Source organism: Ostrea edulis, chromosome 2, assembly GCF_947568905.1.
Source record: "Ostrea edulis chromosome 2, xbOstEdul1.1, whole genome shotgun sequence".
Classification (NCBI taxonomy): Eukaryota; Metazoa; Mollusca; class Bivalvia; order Ostreida; family Ostreidae; genus Ostrea; species Ostrea edulis.
This window is the reverse complement of record NC_079165.1, coordinates 4,812,617-4,827,091: the sequence shown is the minus strand read 5'-3', so window position 1 is coordinate 4,827,091 and position 14,475 is coordinate 4,812,617. Positions and strand designations below refer to the sequence as shown.

General features: G+C 33.7%; 2 pseudogenes; one reads left to right on the top strand and one right to left on the bottom strand.

Moving 5' to 3' along the window:
* The first annotated feature begins 99 nt into the window (after positions 1 to 99).
* LOC130052430 (uncharacterized) lies at positions 100 to 3,346 on the top strand (annotated as a pseudogene).
* On the bottom strand, positions 2,335 to 13,089 carry LOC125680429 (uncharacterized; annotated as a pseudogene).
* Between the last annotated feature and the right edge of the window lie 1,386 nt (positions 13,090 to 14,475).

Below are 14,475 nucleotides of genomic sequence, written 5' to 3'. Positions count from 1 at the left end.
CCATGCATGACTTGCCTACTGATGATGTTGGAAGAAAAAGGTACAGACGTATAGGGTGGACAGGAGCACAGTGGTTAGTGCTCTCACTTCTCACTGCTGTGTCAGATCCTCTTGATCTGCAGTGGTTGTATAGAAGCACAGTGGTTAGTGCTCTCACTTCTCACTGCTGTGTCAGATCCTCGTGATCTGCAGTGGTTGTATAGAAGCACAGTGGTTAGTGCTCTCACTTCTCACTGCTGTGTCAGATCCTCGTGATCTGCAGTGGTTGTATGTGAGGGGGTAAGGTGGTCACCCGCTCAGACACGGGGGTTTTCTTCGGGTACTCTGGTTTCCTCCCACTGAAATCATCCCCTCGCGCCAAAATCTGTGCAATAAAGGACCCCATTGGAAATAAGCTTTCGAGCTTTCATGGTTTATCCTGGGTATTATATGTATGTATTTATGTATATACCGAATAAACATTTCTTTATTTATTTTTTATATATTTATTCAGAGCTTAGTTTGAAGTATACAATTAATATTTTTTTCAGAACATGTACTCTTCTTATGAGTATACTTTTATACTTTTTAATTAGTTGTGATAAAACGGGTTTTTTTTTAATGGAAACACATGCACAAAATTAATAAACATCAAGTGTAGAAATATTTAAAACCAGTGTCAGAATATATGAAAAAACATTGAATCATTTATATGTGTACTAATCAATATTCAAATTACCGGTATTTATTTAATTTTGTTTTACATGCATTATTTATAATGTTCAATGCAAGCTGGTTTCTTCCAGAAAAAAAATCTGTATGCAATTTTTTCTTAGGTATGCAGTGTGAAACAGACCCTTTGTTCACAGAAAATGAATCATTGAAGCAACAGGTGAAAGAGCTCCAGAAAGAAATGGAGTTTCCAGAGAATTGCGAATGATAACAAGACCCGCTTTTATACTGGACTTCCCTCATTTGCTGTGTCCATGTGGCTTTTCAAGTATGCTTATTACTTAATAGTGCTTCCACAATGATTTCAATATCAAATTTCTTAATTTTCTCCCATGTTTGAATGAAAGTGCATGTACATGTACTGACATTTAGATTTTCACTCACTTTTAGTTTTCTACGGCCAAAGGCAGAAAAAATGAAGTATTGGTCAGGACCAAGCACAGATAAGTCTTCCGACCGCAAGGGAGCTTCAGCGGGTTCATTAGATTTGATTGATCAGCTGTTTGCAGTTCTCATTAGACTTAGGGTTGGACTCTTGACCAGTGACATTGCTGAACGCTTTCAAATTTCAGAGGGTACTTTTTTGAAATATTTTTCCACCTGGATCTGTCTACTTTGGCAAGAATTAAAATGTTTAAATCCTTTTCCATCTCGAGACATTATTCAAAGAACCATGCCATCTTCATTTAAAACCAAATATCCTTCTGTTCGAGTTATCATTGATTGTACAGAAATTTTTATACAGAAACCATCCAGTCTTGACAACCAAAGTAAAACATTTTCAAATTATAAGCATCATACTGACAAACAAGTTGATGATACAGGTATTTCAACAGTCTCGATTGAAGTCAGCATTTCGCAAATTCTATGGTCGTTATAACGATCTACTTCGTCCGTACAACCTCGCATTGGGTCAAATTCTGTCTGACGTGTTTCATACCGATTGTTAAGCCGTTCTTGGCACACTGCGGATAACTCCGTTTACCTGATCAGGATATAGGGCTCACGGCGGGTGTGACCGGTCAACAGGAGATGCTTACTCCTCCTAGGCACCTGATCCCACCTCTGGTGTGTTCAGGGGTCCGTATTTGCCCAACTATCTATTTTGTATTGCTTATAGGAGTTATGAGATTGATCACTGTTCGTTATCTTCACCTTGCATCATACCACTGCAAAATTTTTGATAGCTATTAGTCCATCTGGTGTCATAACATTTGTATCTGATGGCTGGCCTGGGAAAACATCTGATAAAGAACTTACAATATCATCAGGTTTAATTGAGTTGTAAGAGGAGAATGATATTGTTATGTCTGATAAAGGTTTTACCATTAGGGATGTGTTGAATAAAAAGAAATGTAAGTTAAATATTCCACCATTTAGAGGAAGTGCACCACAGTTCTCTACTGATGAAGTTTTTGAAACCCAAGAAATTGCTTCTTTGAGAAGTCATGTTGAGAGAAGCATAGGCAGAGTTAAAAAATTTCATATTTTTGATGGTGTTATGCCACTTACACTTAAGCCTCTTTTGACCAAAATGTTTCAAGTGGCTTGTTGGCTAACACATTTTGATGTTCCTCTGGTAAATAACTAATTTGTCAATTACTATACATTGTATAACATAAGTCAATTTTTCAAATTTTATTTGGAGTGAATACCAGTACAGTGTATCTATAATTATAATCATTTAAGATACATGTATATTGATGTCAAATGACAATTTCCTCAATAATATACACGTATATAATTTTTCCTAAGAATTTGTCATGGAAGTATTGCTACTTTAACAAGACAATATCACAACTTGTGGTGTTATTTTTAAAGAAAATTTAAAGTTTAAAAATCACAAGATATATTGATAATTATGAATATTTTTCTATATGTTATAAAGGTTTACAAAACAGATATTCAAGGAATGTGTTGTCAGACCTTTATATACATGTACTATCAACATTACTATCATTAGTAATATAACAGAAAGTAAGATTTGTATTTTTATACATCTTATGAGAGATGTCTAAAGGGGAACAACTCTTTAATCTCTAAGTGATCTGCAAGTAATGCTGTTAAAATTGTTATCATATTTTTAAAAAAACAAAACAAAGGAAGAGGGGAAAAGGACTCATTTTTTGCACAATTTTGTTACAGAGGACTTTCAGTATCTTGGTATAATTTTCTCAAGAAGGGAAATCATTTTATGCTTGTAAATCCTGACAATTTTTTTTTGTCTTTGACTGTATGTTTGTGTTAAATATGTTGATCTTATGAATATACATTTATTTAGTATAATTTTATGATATATATTTTGTACATATTATGCAGTTTATGAACATTTGTTTAAATATCTGAAAATTATTGATGCATTTTTTGAATCAATTAGAATTCATGTAACGAAAAAACTTTAAAATGAGCAAAGTGTTTTAACCAATGTGCCAAAGCATTAAAGAAATGAATATAACTTAAATCCAGATTGATTTTCTTTCCTTTCTATCATTTAGAGGTACAGAAATAATTTTTTTGACAACAATTCATGTGCTGCTGTACTTGAAACTTTACATACATAGTGTGTAACATGCGTGTTATATTTCTTATAAAATTGCATTATTTTTGCCATCATCAAATTAAAATACACCCTGTCGACAGTGGTTTTTGGTTTCTTTTTTAGGGGTGAGCATTTGTCTGGAGTTTTGGGAATCTGTATAAAGAAATTTAAAGACATGAACTCTGAATTAAAATAAAAACAGGCCCATAGACCAGTTGCTCACCTGAGCACTTTCTATAAAGAAAAGCAGAAATTAGTACATTTATATTGAAAAGTTTGAATATATATAAGTGGTTTAAAACTACCCCCAGGGGTCATTATATGAAGAAACTTGAATCTACACTAACTAAAATTGCTTCCATATTGTTTTGACTGATCATGAATTTGCTGTTCTTGAGATTATTAAATATACTTCCTGTGTATTCATAAGGTATATATAACTTTGATCCCCTTTAAGGCTGTTGTGGTACTGCATTAAGCCGGGAATTATGATTTGAGCGAACTTAAGTTTACACTCTGTAATGAAGCTTTCATAAAGGTTATATCTTTTCTCGCACAGTGGTTCTTCAGAAGAAGATTTTTAAGTTGAAAATGTGAAAAGTTAACAGAATACACAAGCCAGACAGATACCGGACACCCTTCAATTAGAAAAGCTTGCTTTAGCCTTCAGTTCAGGTGAGCTATTTCATTTTCAGAATAAAAAGGCAAAATATGATGAACAAAAAATTCAACAAGTTTTGCCATCATGTGTGTACAAAATTCAGAGTCAAAGTAAATTCTCTCTATAAAACAGTTGCTGTCCTTGGCAGCCATCCAGACAACAAAATCACCTCATGGACACCCCATTATTGCCATTTCACCCTGAATCTGAACGTAGTATTTATGATTTCGTTTCCGTCTTGGTCCTTCTGGGGTATCCTCCAAACAAAACCTCCCTTTCCCAGCTAGTTCATGGACCTATAAATAATAATAAAATGTAAATATATATATATTTATATATATAATAACTTTAACAAACTGACAGAATGAAAGACATTAATACCATGAAAAATTACCTCTTTTCCCACAATTACTTCATTAGAGATTGAGTATGGGTACTTAATCTCTAACACCCCTCTCTCATTTCCCATGGACATGGACTTATCATTTACCCATCCATCACTGCTTGCACCTAAAATGCATGAGATGGGTAAATGGTAACCCCAGATGCCTCCACTGTCACATCAGAGACTGCATTCTGCAGAGTCAAGTAGTCTTTCACTGCTTCTTTCTTATGGTCTACACCCCACTGGACTGGACGAGGAAGTATTTGATATCTTTGATGTAAAACTTATACGGTACCAATTTTGATGCACCAGATGCGCATTTCGACAAATAATGTCTCTTCAATGATGCTCAACCGAAATGTTTGAAATCCGAAATAACTATGAAGTTTTAGAGCTAAATATAGCCAAAAACAGCGTGCCAAATGTGAAGCCAAATTCGTCCAAGGATAAGAGCTATGCATGAGGGAGATAATCCTTAATTTTGAAATGAATTTCTAAATTTTGTAACAGCAATTAAATATACATCCGTATTTTCAAGCTAGTAACGAAGTACTTAGCTACTGGGCTGTAGAGACCCTCGGGGACTAACAGTCCACCAGCAGAGGCCTCGACCCAGGGATCATAATGTAAAACTTATACGGTACCAATACAGTGTATATAAAGAATAATACGCACTATAATTCATATGTAAAAAGAGAAGTTAGTTGAAATACTAAATTATTATAATAAATTCATGTTTAGAATAGTAAATATTTTAATTTCTAAAGCTTTGCAAACTAGACCCATTAATAATTTGGTGTACAAGGTTCCTGGGGTTAGGTCCAGCATTTAAAATGGCACCAAAGAGAGAACTCGTGATTCTCCCTTTGTGGAGTTCTCTCCAAAGGGAACATGATCGTTGACCTTTTGTCCTTTCCTCTACATAGGTGCTCAGATTTTCATCAATTGAAATTGGGATTGGCACTGTAATGATATGTTTATAAATGAATCTTATATCCATGGTAGATATATATATTTTTTCATTATTAATACATTGTTATTTCTACATTTTTTTCTTACAATTCTCCTTTGACAAGATCAGTGCTTTGGATGCCATTTCTAATGGATCTTCATATGTTTCCACCTCTATCTCCCTCTCAGCTATGGGGACATCATCTGGGATGGTCCACAAATGACTCATACCTGAAATATCATTTTGTTAGCAAAATTAAAATCATAGAACCTGAAAACAATTTCGAAGTCTGTACTGTGTCTTTCAAGTAATTGACAGTTTGTTTTCTTTACATTTTCCTTCCTAACTGAGCTGATATTTATTGATAGAAAAAAAATGTTTAGAATGAAAGTTTTCAAGATAAATGCCAATTACTATTCATATACCTGTACTTGGAAAAATTTCCTTCAAATTTCTCAACTGAAGGAGTGTAGCATTTAAATCAAAGTCTCTGAGAGTGGTATGGCGAGGGTCAAATGAAGTATCCTCTGTGTCATTGGTGTCGCTGTCTGTCTTATCCTCTTTAGACTTCCTTTGGCTCAAGGTTTCTAGTGGACCTGTTTATATGGGTTTTCTATTACTAGTCGGTTAAAGTGCTACAAAGTTCATATGTTTATTTGGTTATCTGTAAATAGTCAGACTATAAATCAAATTTACTTACTTACTAATCTACTTACCGTTGGGTTTGTTAGACCTTCCTGTGGGTACCACCCATTTGCAAGGCATACTTGTGCAGCTTTCCTGGGGTTTGGCATGGCTCAATGCAAAAAAGTAAGCTTCCAATATGACTACAGCTCTGCCCCAGCCTAATTTGAAAATACACATGTCCTAGATTTGAGATGATATACATTTGTACCAATATTTAAGAAGAAATCGAACAAGTAAAAAAATTGTTTATAGTAACACTGAAAATGTTTACCCCACAGGACATTGACAATATCCATGATGTATACTTGTCCCTGACTGTCCATTTCGAGAGATGCAAATGTACAACTGGTAGTGATATTTCTTCATTGAAGTCTGATACTTAGCTCTGATGTACAGTATTGTGGATTTTATCTAAAAATCAAATAAAGAGTATTTGAAAGACCCAAGTTTACAACTCCTACAGTTTTATGATAACACAATTTGACAATTTTAATAATTTTTATGCATATGAAGACAAGTACAAATGATCATCACTAAAAATAAAACTAAAAAGACTTCAGTACTACACCAAAAATATTCACATGCCATCTTCATTTTAAAACTGTCTTTAATACCATGACTACATAGCTCTTTCATTACAAACATGTACATGTAGTTTAAAACATGTAAAATACATGTTTAAAGATGTTACTAAGATTTTATAGTGTGAAACCTTTATCTGGAAATACAAATTTACACAATGATATTACTTTATCCCTTACCTGTGACACCTTAATATTTTGGACGTCACCAGCCTCGAAATGCTTAACAGCTCTGTCTAGGCCCTTGGGATTTTTTACTTTTTACTGTACCCCCATATGGTGAAGGTCTTTCGATTAAAAAACTGTAAATATCACCGAATGTTATTTTCGGAATGTAACAGTGGTCTGTAGAGTCATAAACTACTGCGTTGAAAGGTGATAAACTGTCCTGAAGTGGTAGTGTCAACGATCCTACAGCCGAATATTGCTGCACGATCGGTGTTAAAACAGATGCTGACGTCTGGCATATTAGCAATTCCTGTATGAGATCTTCTTTTTTCTTCTTACTGACATCAATACCATACTCTGTAGCAAGCTTTCGCAACGAATTTACTTTTAACTTGTTTAAAGTCTCTCGCTTTGACATAGTTGTTATCAGGTCACCAATGTAAACAATGTAGTTTGCCGTCCGGAAGCGTTTGTGCGCATGTGCGAGATTTATCGTGAAAAGGCTTATTGCTCACCAGTGGAAATCTTGTGGTCTCCCAAATGCAAATGTAACGGATACTTAAGGATAGACACGGATCACTTGATTGAAATACTAGTATGGTATGTCAAAAACTCAACGTCATGATAGTAGATGTCGTCGATTTACTAGCTATGACATCATATTCTTCTAACCTACGTCTCGTAGTAGTCTATGACGTTATTAGCTGGGTGTACATTGTAATGCCACAGTGATAAGCCCCTCAAACCCGAGCCAATGAGAAAATCGCTTCAGCGTGATTCTTCTTTTTTTTTTTAATTATTAAAGTCTTCCGTAACAACGGAAGACCTTCTACTGATTGTGCTGGTTAAGATTATTCTTATTACTCTTTTTTTTTTCCTAGACGCTAACTTTGAAGCTTCATATCTCGCTCATTTCTGCGTGGATTTTACTCAAATTTACAGGATTTATAAACTTTACAGAACAATTTTATAATAATGTACTACATATCAGCAATTCCCTTCTGTTCACGAGTTATTCCCCTTTGAATGAAATTTTAGGGGTTTTGGTTTCCAGACAAAGGCTCAAAGACTGTATAAGCTTGAGCAAAAAATGCATTGAAAATGAAAAGTAGGAGCATTGTAGTTGTGCACATCGTATTTTATTTTTTGATTACAACGTTCGAAATGGTGGTTGACAGGGTTAAAAAATTAGGACGCCTAAAGGAGCAAAAAATTACACATATTTTCCTTTGTATCTTTTAAACTAAAAATATTTTGTTTAAACGTGTAGAACAAAATTTATGCAAAATGTTAAGAGCTTTCTTTTGATATCCCTAAAAAGGGGCTGGCCCCTTAAATTAGGGATCTAGGGATCTTCAATTTTTTCGCTTTATAACTCAAAAACGGTAAATATTTCGATATGGCTTTTGCTGGAAAAGTTGTTCTTTAACATCTTATTGATCTCATAAACATAATATTTTGCTCGAGTATTTTGTTATATATGAGTAAAAAGCTTGACCCGCAAACAGGTAACCGTATCATTAGGTAGGTGAAGGGGGGAAAATATGCGTATAACTTAATTAAACTTGCTTTAATTGATAAATCTGACTTCATGAAATGCTAATATTCTTTTAAAATAAGGTTTTAACGTGATCTATGGTTCCTTTAAAAATCTTCTATCGACAACTTTCTTCTTTTATTATTATAGTAGCTTTAATATAAACAATCGTTCCAAAGAAAAAAAGAGGAAAAGGTTATCTCTTCTACGTTTGTGACAAACAAACCTTCAAGCATAGAATAACTCAGTCATTAACTACACGCATCTTACATACACCGCCGGGTTTGTTTTTGTTTACAATTACGTAACCGCCTCGAGGAACCATCGCGTGTGAACCAGGGCATGTACAGAGAGTAAACATTGTCGTCCTAAATATAACACAGAATGTTATGTTTTTGATCATATTGGATTTTTCGAATAATTCAGTCTTTCCGGGGATGTATATACTTGTGTATACGTCCCTGGTCTTACGTTTGATTTGTTTTAAATTCAAAACTCTAGAGCATTGAGTCAGGCATCAATTTTAAAATCTGCAATTTAATATACAGTTCGTTTCTCAATCATGTCTAATTGAATGTGTGTTTAATATCGGAGTTTCATCGCTGCTGGACTAGCGATCTGTGATTTCACACTACTTTAACTGAATACACAAGCTTTACTCAAATTTTTCGTTTTGAAAAAGAAAATGGATACATTTTACAAACATAACAATTTATTTCTGAACATGTTTTGAAATCAATAGTTTATAATCATGATTAAACCAAATCTAAACATGCATATAGAATATTCAGAAACCCATGGCCGACCAGTCTCATTTCAAATGATTTGTTGTTTTATTGTTTAAAAACAATGACTTTGATTAAACATTGATTCAGAACTCCTGGTCCAAATTATGTAACTGCGGCACGTGCCCCTGGCGTGAAATTCATACGCGACTTCTGTGCGCACTGTGTACATAATATACCTACATGTATTTACGCAGATAGATATTAAAGTTTAACAAAATATTCAAGATTTGAGAGCAATTTATTTGATTTGTATGTATAAATAATTCAAACTCGATGAATTATTCTCTTCAGTCTGAATATTATGCTATCATAATTTTGTTGTATGATAAAATATTGGTAACAGCTATAAACCTTTATTGTATGCCCTGAGCCATAAATTTCATAAATTTAAATAATAATTTTTTCTTCCTTATTGGGACTGAAAAGTTAAATGCTGAAAGAATTTAATCCCACATACACGCGCACCTCAAAAGACGGATTCGTGGAATGAGATCATACACGCATGTACTTGAGTAGTATAAATTTATTAAACACCTAACGATAAAAATTCGTAGTACACCTTTATAGCTTCATTTCAATGATATATATTAAATTCTCAAACTATTTCATAATTACATACGAGAAGTCAGAATCGACAGCGTAGCCAAACTACTTATATCGTTACAGTACTTATCTTCCTGTCACAGTTGATTATTTTCTTTCTAAAAACTTAACTTGTATTCGTCTTTTGTAAAATCACTCACGAGGATGAACTCAAAAAACAAAACAAACAAAAAACCCCAGGAGGATAAGGTGCTTTGACTCGAAGCATCGAAGTATGGTCTGAAATAAACTAATATTATTCCTCTCTCTGACCACTCTTCCCTGCTCTGTATCTGTGGATGCTATGGGAAAGCAGGATAACCATTTTTGTCGAGGGGAGGAGGGATGATGTTACATATTTCCACACAAGGATGAAAAACATCATCAGTTACAATTTTCAGCATTTTATCGGTCCAAAAACAGGTATTGCAATTCATTGGAAAATCGTCACCGTTATTGCCCATTGCCCCTTACAGAAAAGCAATGTTTCTATGACATCTACAATATAAAACACTACTTTTTATAAAACCTTCCCATTAATATCTGACAATCTAACAAAAGAGACCGCCTCTTCGAGCTGGAAGAACAGACAACAATATTACCGAACACTAATTATAGTCCCAGCAAATAAAGGTTGAGATATCGCCAAGTCCGTCTATCCGTGCTAATGTGCCCAGACCACAACTTTTAAAAATACACCGTAAGCTCATTCTTCACATAAAGATTATTAATGACCATAACATGAATATTCTTGATGTAAGGTCATTTGCACCATTTCTAAAGGTCTAAAAATTAAAAATTGATTAGAGTCTTAATATATCTTACTAATGGTAAATTTTTTATATTAATACTGATAAAAAGTTTCCATATGATCAAAGAATATGTCCTGGCCTTGACCCATGGTCACATTGTCAAGTTCACTTTTTAGAAAATACAAACCCTGTCCTGGCCATATCAAGTAATGAAGAAACATTTATATTTCATACTTATAACAGATTTTCATGTTAACTGAGGCTGCATTAGGAACTGACCCAAGGACATATGGTCAAATTCAAGGTTTTTATGTCACACAGCTCCGACGGAAGACCTCTCTTTGCTTTGCAACGAGCTTTGCTCTAGTCATTATTTCTTTTTCTTAAGGAAGTTAGCTCCTGAGATTTTTAAATGCAAACTGCATAGAATGCTATCTACAATTAAGACTTGGTTCAATACTGATCCCATCGGTACAAACATATTAGGCATCTATCACTGAAACCTATCCCGCAGCGGAATATTTTTTTTGTCAATTCAAATTTTGAATGGGTTTGGCAGGGACTATATATTGTGGCGGAAGGATTCACTAATCAAAAAGTTCTAATTCTGCATGATATTACAGTTTCTGTTTCATCCCATGTATCGTCTATTTTTATACCCCTATACGTGTATTTCAGTTTTATAATTTATGAAACAAGTAGTTCAGACTTTGAACTAGTTCAAATGTTGTACTTCATTAATTTGGTTGATATATTTGTCCAAGTTAAACACCGATTCTTTAAAATATATTAAATTAATTTTTTCGAAATTTTGTATAAAAAATTAGTATTTTCATCAATAATTCAAAAATTTGATCGATAACCTCCACTTTTTTCAGTTCCATTTTAAATCTTACAATATCTTGAAAATTATGTGCAATTTTAGAAATTGACATTACTCTTACATATTCTCTCAAGTTTCATATCTTATATCTTTTTCATATATTTTGTCATATATCAATTGCATAAACGTCATTTTTATGTCCATTACTAGTATTGAACTTTTATTTTATCTGTAGTGTTAGAAGACATAATTATATTATGTATCTATCTCATGTCATGATTGATTTGAGTTGCTTATGTTGTATTGACACCAACAGATAACTCAAGTTTTAATAATTGAATAAATCTTTAAATGCAAAAAGGTCATGTTTAGAACACTGTAGCTAAATAATAAGCATTGCGACCCCAGTTTTTCATTTTAATTTTCTAAATCTCCTTCAATGTAGAAATCAAAAATACAATTCCCCCAAAAATTGACATTACTCCAAATCTCTGGTGCGAACCTCTTCAAATTTCTCCACCATATCTCTTTCGAATTTGAAAGAAAAAAGATAATCAGAATAATTTTGATTTGCGTAGTTCTTAGAAATGCATAAATACTATATAATACGGTAAATGTCTCGCTCTAGTAGTACGAGAACACAAAACTAAATGTTGCAGTAGTCAAACATTGGGGTAAGCTTGAGTAACACAGAACGTCCATGAAAATGTTTATCGCATGTTTTGAAAAGAAAAAAAATCATTGACACATTTTCTCATAAAATCATAACATTAGCGAAAACGGGGTTTTACGCAGTGAATTTTCCCGTATTATTGATTATATTTTTATCTAAACTACAAAATCTTTAAAAGATACTGAAAAATTATTGAAAAGGTATCCATTCCCTATAGCTTGTGTAGAATTTCAAGAGAAGAAAAATGTTTATGGTTTCGCTGGTTTTCAGGGAAGGTACATGGTAACTCTTCCGACCCCATGCTTCACGTGAATGCAAAGAACCGTTTGGCCTCACTGGTAACTCTTCCGACCCCATGTTTCACGTGAATGTAAAGAACCCTTTGGCCTCACTGCATGATTTGGACAGACTTGTATTAATCGTCCCCTATACTACGAATTTACCAAGTAGAAGGAACATTCAATGGCAAATAATCTTTTTATGTCATTGTCCTGCCTATCATTAACAGTGACTAATAGTATTTTGTGCATGTGTTGTATTTACTTGGTCTGCATAACTACAGCTTGTTCCATATAACTAACGAGTAAAAATAGCCCATAGTAAGAAAAAAATTCCCGATACCTTCCTCAAATAAAGATTGGTCATTCCTGAATCGTTATGTGTACCTATTAGTTGGGATAAAACAAATTTACATACTTCATTAAGATTACAATTTACCTGTATTTCTTCTTTTCCTTGAAATCAACCGAGTCTACGTCACTACCGGTTTTACGATAGTGCGTTGACCTGGGTGAGGGACGTCGCCAGCTTTATACGAACTACAGTGTATCACAAATGTCGCTCAGGGCCAAAGAACAATTACAACTCCCCGAGTCTTAATTTCCGTCCAACTCGAAAAAAAAAAGCAAACAATAAAGATCGAAACAAAGCTAATGAAAATAATAATAATGATAATAATAATAATAAAACTGCCTCGAGCGTCTCATGTTCACCTGGTGTACGAAATGTATCAGATGGAGCTGTCAGTCACTGTGTATCATTAACATGTTGGAAAATCACTATGTGTATATTACTAGCAAATACTTATTGTAAACATAAAAATAAAAAGAATAATTATCTCCTTACTAGTAATGTAACAGGTATTATTACGTAATTCAAAACACAGCGCCGGTTGAGGTTACTTATGGACAATTTATTCTTGACACAGTGACCTATAAGTTAGTTTATGCATGTCGCACATATCCAACGTGCCCTTAATTAAAATAACTTTCAAATATACTATTTCAACACATTTAAAGGGAGGTAACTCTTACAATTACAATGTAAAACACTCTCATTCTTAGACTTTTATAGCTGAGGATATATGAATTCAAGGTACAATGAAATTCACAACCCGGTGCAAAAGAAAAGTCGCATTAGTAATGCTTGTACGTGTTCAATGTACATGTATGTGTCAGAGGCAGATGATGAGGGGAAAACTGTCAATCTTTGTGATGTGATCTGCTAAATATATGTACATTTATATTGTATACAAAAAATATAAACAACATCAAACAAACAAAAACAAACAACTATCATCTTGCTAGTATATTATTCATTTTTATGTCAGTTTTCTCTGTCGTGAAAGCTGTCGCTTTTCATCGCCAGACCGGACTGTGTCCAGCCAGACGTTTTCCACACGCTCCCACTGATTCGTAGTGGCATGCGCACAAATCTCTCTGTGTGGTAAGAGTATTTTCTACCTAACTAAGTATGAACAATTAAGAAATATAAACGGCTATCAAATAATGTCGCCATGAAGTCCCCTCCTGGTTCTCTCAACATTGTATACTCACTTGAGAATAGATGTATTTTTTTTCGCTAAAAAAATGATATTCAAGAAGAGAAACAGAAGATAGTCAATAGTTTCAGTAATGAATATAAGTATATCCTGAAGTATTGGTTTAGATCGGATATACAGGATTTAGATTTGAAAAATGTATACCCATTAAAATTCATAGTTCATCTATGTAATAGGCATATATATAACATAATAAACAGGGTTTTTTTTATATTGCAAACTAGACCAAAACACTGTCAGTATAATAAACTATGTAAAATACCATGATTTTCTAATATGCATTTTATAAAGAATTGATGTTTATGGTAGGTGTGCGCAAGCATGCAGGAAAATATTATTAGACGCATCATGGAGAAATGTTCTACTAATTTTGAACTTAAAGTAAGCTTGTTTTAAAAGTTACCCCCACCCCCTATCATAAGCACTATTAACAATACCATCGATGTGTTCCTACCAGCTGAGGTAGAATAGCATTAGACTGGACTGCACTCCAGTCTGTCACCTTAGAAAAATAATGTAGGTGAAATGGAGTTGCCTTAGACGTGTGAAAGTGAGTTAAATTTCATTTGTAATAGAACTACATAATAGATATTCATTGTAGTCAATGTAAGCCCCGCACACTACACAATGTTCGCATATTATCTGAAAACAATAGACACTCCTGAATGCATAATCAAATATATCCCCACCGTGAAAAAAAAAAGATATTTTATTTTGTCGTAATTGAAATTTTGTGTGTTTCGCATTAACTATATAAGCACAGCTTGTCATATTCAATGTATTGACTACTAGTGAG